Source organism: Hippoglossus stenolepis, chromosome 3 (genome assembly GCF_022539355.2).
Source record: "Hippoglossus stenolepis isolate QCI-W04-F060 chromosome 3, HSTE1.2, whole genome shotgun sequence".
Taxonomy (NCBI): domain Eukaryota; kingdom Metazoa; phylum Chordata; class Actinopteri; order Pleuronectiformes; family Pleuronectidae; genus Hippoglossus; species Hippoglossus stenolepis.
Genome location: NC_061485.1, coordinates 3,971,678 through 3,982,163, shown reverse-complemented (window position 1 = coordinate 3,982,163; position 10,486 = coordinate 3,971,678).

Below are 10,486 nucleotides of genomic sequence, written 5' to 3'. Positions count from 1 at the left end.
TATCCATGGCGACCGTGCCAGGGGGTTTCCTAAGCATCTTGCGAGGGGCTTTGACGTCAGGAGGGCCATGGCAACCGCGACAGGATGACGTGCGCCGGTCTCCGTGGCAACTGTCTCCATGAGTTCACCATCGTGTCAGCTGACTCTGATTTTATTTCTCCACAAGGTTCGTACTTTAAAACGAATCGGGACGAAACAGCCACGTTCGTCCGTCAACTGCCGGTGCTTCATCCTAGCAACACATTTTAAATGATTCATAATGTGTTTATAATATAATAATTGATTAAAGTGAACAGTGACAGTCACGAAAAGGCAGAATGAGTCTGGAATCTCACATCTTTCACTCACTCACTGTTCCCAACAGGCGTCTCGAACTAAAAGCCTATGATAAGAGGAAATAAGATTTGCAGCGTTGCAGCAGCAGAGGACAAAACATCTGTAAGAGCAATAAATAAACATCTTGAATAGAAATATTAATTTAAAGAAGAAATCTACAAAGGTCTTCCATGTTTTAATTGCACCTAAATCTTCATTTTTAAACATTTCTTTCTAATATTCTTTCTTTAAGCAAAGCTGCAAATTTAGAGCAGAAGGTGTTTGTTTGTTTTTAAATCCAACAGAGCATCTCATTACCTGTCAACATTAAGTGTCCTGGGTTGTCAAGTTGTCTCTTTGAGTCTTTGACTGACGGATTATCCATCCATCCATCATCCATCATCCATCCATCATCCATCATCCATCCATCAACCATTAACTATTCATCCATCCATCCATCATCCATCATCCATCATCCATCATCCATCATCCATCATCCATCAACTATTCATCCATCCATCCATCATCCATCCATCAACCATTAACCATCCATCCATCATCCATCCATCCATCCATCCATCCATCCATTCATCCATCCATCCATCATCCATCCATCAACCATTAACCATCCATCCATCCATCCATCCACCCATCCATCCATCATCCATCCATCAACCATCAACCATCCATCCATCCATCCATCCATCCATCATCCATCCATCAACCATTAACCATCCATCCATCCATCCATCCATCCATCCATCATCCATCCATCAACCATTAACTATTCATCCAATCATCCAATCATCCAATCATCCATTCATCCATTCATCCATCCATCCATTTATCCATCCATCCGTCCATCATCATCCATTATCCATCCATCCGTCCAGCCATCATCCATCCATCATCGTAACTACTGGCTGCTGGTATTTTTATTTATTTAATCACTCTAAGTACAAAGTAAAGCGTTTATTTGTTTCTTTACTTTTGTTCTCTTGTTGTTTTTCTGTCTGCCAGGTTCTTTTCTTATATTGTCATTATGTAGGTTCGTATTTGCCTTGTTACTATAGTAACTGTAGTAACTTGATTTAACACACAATGAGCAGAAATCCCAGTTTTGATTGTGTCTCTCTATCTATATATATATATATATATTCCTAAATAAGAATGTAATTTTGTACAGAAAGAAAACAGGAGAAGGTAGAAATTATTATGAGACCAGTAAGTTAATAAAGTATTTATTTACATTTCTCATATTTACTTCAAGTTGAATGTACTGCCTCTCTGTGCTGCACTACTCTTCAATAACCACTAGGTGGCAGTAAAGACTAGATTTAATATGGTTCAGTCTGACCTGAACTTCATAACTGAACTGAAAGAGTCATTTGAACTACTTATGTATAAAGTATATTCTATATGTATCCATTTCTGCATTTATCACATCATATATAATTTACCATTTAATCTGGTGATCTTTTAGTTTGTGGGGGCTTGTAGGTGTTTTCTGATCGGTTTCGTTCTTTTCAACGATTTAAGAAACATTTTAACACAAAAATATCAATTTATTGTTCATTATCACATTTTACATACACACACGTATAGCATAAATATAAATGTATAGTATTATTATAAATAAACTTTATCTGCACTGAATTACACTAGTTTACACCTAATGATGCACAGGTACTGATCCATACATCCAAGCTGATGAGGGATCAGTTTTTTTCGACAAGGTATTTTTCGACAAAACAGATATTTCCCCCTTTTTCAAAAAGCTGCAGATGCTAAAATATGTGTCCTGGTTGTCATTTCGGCGACAGCTCAAACTGTTTGCTGTGACCTAGAAGTGTTTTAAATTTAGATCATCATCATCACCATCCTGCACAGGAAGTCTTTCATCTCAACATGTTCCACTTCGTCTGTGTGACTGATATTCATTCATCAATGGTATATATTTTTCAAAATACAGCACTTCCTGCTCTTAAAGCTGTTGACATTTTGCCAGTGAAAGTTTGAGGATGAGTCTTTACTTCAACCAACTGTGAAGCTTTCATTTTACCTTCAGAGGAGACGGAGGTTTGCGAGTTGTGTGGTCAGAGCTTTGTGATCAGGAAAGGGAAGGAGTTGCTGTTTGCCTGCAGCATTTATAATAAGCAACACGATTGTGTGTTGTGTAGTTGTGTTATAATGGAAACTGAAAAATATGTGACTCATGTGTTTGGTGGCAAACAGCAGAGAAGAGCAGGATATAGACTTCATAGACTCAACAGACAGATTTAAGCTGTGTCGCTGCAGTCAGAGATCTGAAAACCTCACATCTTAAAAAGGACGTATGAAAGTTCAATGGCGGAGTGATACCTTGACACATGTAGGGTTGTACTGTGGTGGACACATCATACAGTTCCATGACGGGGATAAATGATTAAATTATTGTTATAATCATTTCTTCTTTTGACCCTTTTTGAATTACACTTCCAACCCACATACTGTTTATAGAGATGGTTGACATGACAGCTCCCCAAAAGTGAAGCCAGAGTGTTAAAAACTGTGCCTCCTCCATGTTAGCAGGTGGGACATGGACCGAACAAAAAAAAATCCAAGTGCATGTTAAATTAATTGTTCTCAAAGACAGTTTCTGTCATTTCAGATACTTTTTATCGTTTTAAGTGTCAAATGTTCATGTTTCTAATACATTTGGTTTTAATTAGTTGTTTGATGATATAAAAACAGGGTGAAAAATCATGATTGACAGCTGACACAGACCTGGACAATCCCTACTGCGCAGACTCTGGTTCCTCATGATGTAACAGACACAAGATGGCGGCCTAACCTTACAAAGTGACGGCCAACAGGCTGACATGAGCCACGACACTGGCAAAGCCTAAAAGCTCAATCGCATTAATTTGCTATATGATGATTTGACTTTTTATTGCAGCAATTTATTAATTTAATTTAATCAACAACCGACAAAAATGATTTTCTACTTCTGCAGTATTCAGTTGATTTAAGTGTAGCCGATCACAATGCATTTATAAAACTGGACCCTCAAGCAGTTGTTTGTGCCTTGAAGAGGTTTCACTTCAGGTGTAAATAGAACAAAAACACGTGATCACGTTGAGGTCGACTGTGTTTCGGCTGCAGGACGTCTCGGAGTCGCTCGAGTGACTGAGGGCTGCCTCTCGTCTTGATGCAGGCGTCCAGACTCCGCAGTCCTAAATCAATATGACAGAGTTTTAATCAATACGTTATGAAGTCCTATAACTCAGGTCCGGCTGCGGGGCTTCAAGCAGAAGAAAGATGTACTGAAAATCAATGAAGTCGCCGTTTCACCAACGCAACCGTTCGGTCCGAGGACGACAGCTTTGGAAAATAACTGGAACCAGAGGGAGAGAAAGAGCGATACAGGAGGGGAGAGAAAGACAGGTGGAAATAAAAAAGAGAACATGCATGAGAGGCATATGAACACAGGACAGAAGCACAAGTGGTACGAAAATAGATATAAACAAATATTAGAAAAAAGTGGAAAGATGGCAGTGTTTTGGTTAAAACTGAGGTTTTGGCTGTGTGTGTGTGTGTGTGTGTGTGTGTGTGGTGTGTGTGTGTGTGTGTGTGTGTGTGTGTGCACATGTTATGAATGTGTGTGTTATCCGTCCTTGTCTCAATCTGCTGCTGTAGACTGAATCCTGCACATGCAGTGAAATCACAGGTTCAATTCCTCACACGCTCATCTTTCAACTGCACATAATTTGAGAGATGAGGTGTGGACGTCTGCATGTATGTAGTGTATATGTTTATACAGCATGTGCATGTTTATGCAGATTTCAGTCTCCGTGCTCAAGGGAACAAATTTGGATATTTATTCAAGAGAGGCTCCACCCCCTGCTCCTCCAAATACTGTATGGTTACTTCCAGGTTCAAAAACAAGATGGCGCAGGAGAAAAAGTTCTAAACCCGAGGCTTCAAAACGTCAGCTCACAAACCAATGGGTGACGTCCCGGTGGGTTGAGAACACAAAAGGCGACAGAAGTTTAGAGATGCTCCCGGTCCCTTTGCAGTTTGAGTATGGACAACAGAAACTGAGACGTTTGGAAACCATGACGCCGGCTTCCAGACTGATTCTCATTAGTCACATCTCCACCACCAGACTGTCGGCAACAGTTCCATCTCATCGTCCGTCCAAGAACAAATAAATCCCCGCTCTTACTGTTCATCGCTGCTGTGTCCCGTTCATAGTATTTTCTGTAACTAAGCAACCTGCTACAGAGTCGACCATGGTCAGGTGAAGGGTCACATGACATGCAGTATCAGGTGTGTCAGTATGGATGGAGATTATTCAGAGAAGGAGCTAAAACAGAGATCGTTTTTACTTAAAACAGAAGAAGTATTCATATGGATGCAGTTTAAAACACACTAAAGTATTTCATGTTTCCCTGTGTAGGATTTAGAGCTATCTCTCCCTTGCATCCCCCTCTCCTGCGAAGTGGGAACCTACGGTGGCCTTCAGGTAACATAAACAGTCAGAGAACCCCCCCTCTAGAGCCAGAGTTGATAGGTGTTCTTTGTTTCCGTTAATGAAAACACAATCGTTAATATCACGTCGTCATAAATCCCCATCACACTGAAGCTTTGCAGGAAATGAGCCGTCTCTGTTTTACGGCTCCCGCTTGTTTCCTCAGATTAACAAGAACGGAACAGTTATTTATAGACAACAGAGAACCAGGGATTAGTTTTTCTCCCGTTGTGTTTTGGATGCTCGGGGTTCTTTGATGACTCAAGGTGCGGAAGCGTGTACTTATACTGTATATGTGTGTACACAGTAAACACTGTGCGTCTTCTCCTTGACCCGTCTGTCAATGACAATGCATTGTTTGTGTTTACACTGTACAAAAATAACGACCTCACAGAAATCTGTTGTATAATTTTACATTTGTTTAGTTTTTTTCTAAATTAGGCAGTACTACCATAAAAACTCAGTGAAGTACTTTGATTGAAAATATTAACCATAAAGTAAAAGTTGTAATCTGTAAATTAACATAACAGGATTATTCAATTGCTTAATGGTCTTGAATGTTAAATTGAATTATTTTTTTTAAAAAATACAAAAATTACACATTCCATTGCTGAGTATATGTATTTGTATTTATATTTATATCTGTAGCTTTTTTTTTTAAACAAACTCTCTGAAAAATGAACTGTAATTTGTTGTTATTAACATTTTTAAGAGGGTGACTTTTTACTTTTCGTTTTTTACAGTGTACCTTTCTGTAAAATCTGTATTTATATGTTGGAAGATGTTTACAATCTGTGACGCACATTTCTGTTCATGCAAGTGTCATCAAAATTACATGTAGGTGCATATGTCTGTTCTTTATACGGTAGATGTGTATGTTACATATATGGAAATAAACACGGAGCCCATGTTTGAATTTCTCTGCAGGTTTCTGGCACCGTGACTCTTTTCATTTCTGTTCAATGAGTCGATCGAGCAGCAGGTTCCTGTTTATTTTGGGATGGGCTGTGTGCAGAAACAGGACAGGATATTAAAGAGACCACAGGAGGCTGGTTGGTGTGTGTGTGTGTGTGTGTGTGTTGTTGTGTGGCGACGTGTTTCTTCTCAAAATAACACAACCCAGGCTGATATATCAGCAGGGGACACTCACATTGATCCACATGCAGCGAAAACGCTTTTCCTCCCAATGAGCTGAAGAACAAGCTGTGAACGTTCATCACGAACACACATCTTTGAAGGAAAAGACTTAAGTGAGATGTGGAGAGGTGTCGGACTCCGGACTCGGGGGTCACATGACAACTCGAGTTGGATTTGAGTCACAAATTTGATGACTAACACTCAGACTCGACTTTGACTCAGTATTCACTGGAGACTTGATAGATCCTTTTATACAGATCCAAGATTTAACACACACGATGGTCTCATCTGAACCATTGACTATAAATAAAGATGGATGATGCTTCTTCCTCCTGTTGTGCTAAAATGAAGCCAAAATATTCCTGGATACGTGCGCTGCCATCTTGCACGTTTGATGTTATTTAGAGCCAGATTCTGTGCCGTCACGATCGTGGTGTGGAGCCGAGGTAACGAGTTCCTGCAAATACAATCTCATCATGTCCGAATCATGACACGTCAACTCGTTTAATAACTAATTAAAACCAAACTTATCAGAAACATGAACCCTGTTGTCACATTGTCCATTTTCATTCTCAGTTTATGATCGAAACCTGCTTGTTGTCCATCCTGTAAGCATGAAGTTGAAAATACAGGTTTTCAAAGATTCTGTATTTGTTCTCAAACAAACTAAACTGTCGGTGCATTGGTCCACAGACTAAAGAGCGAGACAGAGATTAGAAAAAACTAAAAAACTCCTTGAACCACCTTGGGTGAAATTAATAAAATAGGCTGAGAGCATATGGCTGCTGCAAAATTAATTTAGCTCCATAGCTGTGGGAGACACAGGAACCACAGAACAAATGGTGTCAGCGTATTATCGTATCCATCTCCTTGTGCTATGTATTTATACAGACACGCTTTCTTTAATATCTGCTAATAAAAAGATCTTTGATCCTTAATTGGACTTAACTGTCAATGAATTGATCAACAATAATCAGGATAATATATACATTTTTCTTGATTGAACAACATACTGGTTCTAGCTGTAATTTCCAGCATGTCCGTGCGTCTTTGTGTTCCATCCTTGTAATGAAATCGTTTCTGCTTGTGCTCTGTTGGTGAATTGAAAAGTGCTTTAAAAAGATCGATCAGTCGTCTTAATGTTTAATCCTCCGGTGCATTGTTCCTCTCAGCCTGTGTGGTGGAAGGAGAAAGAGAGAAAGAAGAAACTGCACCGGTCGTGTCACCGCGCCTCCCTCGAGATGGCCTCCTCTCACGGGAGGGCGTCTTAATCTCAGGACGATGTCAGTGGCCTTCTGGGAAATCTGCAGGGATGAGCGATGACAGAATACAGTCCTGATGACTCAGCAGAAAACACAATGAACTCCCGGAGAGGGGGAGCAGATGGAGGAGCGAGCGGGACAATCATCTGAGGACTAAGTGTGTGTGTGTGTTTGTGTGTTTGTGTTTGTGTGTGATATGCATCGATCTCATCTTTTACAGCTTCGTTCCAAAGAAAATGCGTCTCGGAGCGATGTAATAATCACCAATAACTGACAGGAAAAATGTACCAGCCGCGTATTAACACACATGTCCAATAAAAACAATTTCACAGAAGACGAAATTGAAAAAGAAAATACCATTAACTATAAATAAAGATGGACGACATATAGATAACTCATTTAATCCAAACTTATCAGGAACACAAACACTGGAACAAACATCAGTGTGATGAGAACTACAACTTATAAAGTGTCAGAAACCAGATGAGAAAAAAAAAATGTTTGTACCAGTTTGAGAGCGAGAGGACGAAGAGGTGATCATCAGAGTCTGAGCTCTATTTTCTATTTTCTATATCAGAAGTGTCTGTCTGAGGCCGCGCTCCACTTTCTCTCCAAACTAGGCTGAAATGCCCGAAAAAGAATCGACACACACACACACACACACACACACACACACACACACACACACACACACACACACACACACACACACACACACACACACACACACACCAATTAAAAATTCACCGAGTTTGGTGACAGACTTTAATTGTGAGAAATCTCCTGGAGGTGTGTTTTCAATGTTACAGCAAAAGAAAGAAGAAGCAACCAAGTTAATAAGTTTGACAAACAGAGAAACTCGGAGAAGCTGAGTATGGAATGAAACGAGGAAAATGAATTTAAACCGTCAGCTTTTATTTCCTGTGCACATTCAGCAAATAAGAATCTGTTTCTGCACGACAGGGAACATTCAAATTAAAAAGCTGTTGTCCCACATTTTCCCCCGACTCAACTCATCCAGCTGCACCTGAACACTTTATCGAACAGCCAAACATGGTCCGATCCGAGGAGTTCACGTCACATGTGCACGGCGGCGACGTAAAGACACGGAGAGTGAAACCAGGGAGTGGTGATGAAAAACCAGCCGCAGCAGCAGCAGCAGCGTGAGAGACATGATTTAATGAAGTCTGGATCAGATCTCTCAAATTCACACTGAAATAACAAGCGTAACCGCAGGCGATGAGAGGAACCAGAGGAACGCGACAGGCCTCAGCCATGGAAGGATCCTGTAACATCTGCAGCGTCTAACCTTTACCACGAAAATGTCACATCAACAAATGATGATGGCCTTCGAGCTATTTATGGTGCGGAGCCAGAGCCACCTGCACTTTCTCACCCACCGGGGACTGATCTTCATCTGCCGAGGAGATATTTATATTCACAGACAAACGTGACATTAAGGAGCGGCTGAGAATTCAACAGGGAAACACAGAGGTGGCTTCAGAGCGGCGGCTGGAATCTGGTACAGTAAACATCAGGTCGTGTAGTAATGAGGTCAAAGTGAAAAATATACTTCTCTACTATATAGATTCAGATTTCGTGATGGTTAGATTTTATTTTTCTGATCAGGGACAGATTGACAGAACAAAGTCAAATCGTCGACTCCTCTTCACCACAATTAGTTTATGGGCTAAAAGAGAAAGAATGTCCTCGTTACTAAAAATAATTCTGAAGAACATTTCATCAATTCCTCCACACCAGGCATTTTGTAGCGGCAGCCATGTGCCAACGTTTTCCCCCTTATAACTGTATTTTTTTCTAATAACCTGTAGGTTGCCACAAATGAACAACAACAACAAAAGAAAGAACAGATCAAGTAGAACAACCGTCAAACTCTAGATCTGTTGCTCAGATCTCCTGGATGTTTCTCACCTGCAGCCACAGAGGCAGCCCTGTGAATTCTACAGTTACATTTACTCACTTGGCAGATCCTTTAATCTGAAGCATTTCCTGTTTAGAGGAATGATTTCAATCCGAAGGCCTTCTGAGGGGCCCCTGGTTTCCTGAGGCCTGAGGGCCCTCACCCGTGTTCCCCAGCTGTGAATCCCACCTCACAGGCACCTGCAGGTAGAATGTGTGAAGTCTCTCTCTGAGGTGTGTGTGCTGTGTATCTGCACCTCGTTGGTCCACAGAACTCATGGCTGTGCTCATCTCATGCTGGGAGCAACAATTATTCAAAGTTATGTGTAAGTGTGACTCATCGGCTTTTATCTTGACCACTCGATGAACCCAGATGCAGCAAAACCCCTCAATGCTTCACAGCTCAATAACTGGAACATGAATATTTTATTCACTCTGTGGAACTGAGATCAATCCCCGAGCCCATCGGCGACCAGCTCCCCATGAATTAGCCTCAGGGGGCAAAGGTCAATATGTTGGGGTTTCCAGTGTGGACACTGTATAAACAAGACTCCATCTTGGTTTAGCTGTTCACTGTTTACAGTCGTGAATAGTGTCACAGGAGTTAAATGTTTCTCCACACAAAACACAAACAGTGATACTTTTTGTTGGTGTTTTAGCTCCAACATTTCGGTTAATTGACATATATTTGCATATGAAGCAGATGAATTAAAATAGTCGATATTTGATGCATTTCTATCGCCTCTTCTCCTGCGGGCAACCCAAGCCTGCTCAAACTCGATTGGGTAAACGGAGACCAGAAGACTTCCTGCCCCCAGATCTTGTTTCATGCCTCCAGATTCTGTATATAGGGTTAGTAGACTGTTCACTCTTACATATAATATACTTGTGTTTTAAGTTAGATTTTTATTTCAAACGTGTTTAAAATAAAAATATCTGCAAAGAAGAAAAAGTAAAGAGGTGAACTGTTCAAAGTCAATAAGTCATGTTCGAAAGGAAGAAGGATTCAAATTAACATGGATAAGTCAATAAACTGACCAGCTGAAGAACATCACTGTCCACTGGGCCCAAAGACATTCAATGGAGGGTGGACAAAAAAAAGAAAAGAGAACAAACAACCATATTGTGTGTGTGTGTGTGTGTGTGTGTGTGTGTGTGTGTGTGTGTGTGTGTGTGTGTGTGTGTGTGTGTGTGTGTGTGTGTGTGTGTGTGTGTGTGTGTGTGTGTGTGTGTGTTCGCTCATGGTCAGGCAGCATCTGTGTCCTTGACAGGATGGTATGTTCCCTCTGCCCCTACAGGACCTGCTGTACCTGCAGTGCAGTACACACACTCATTACAT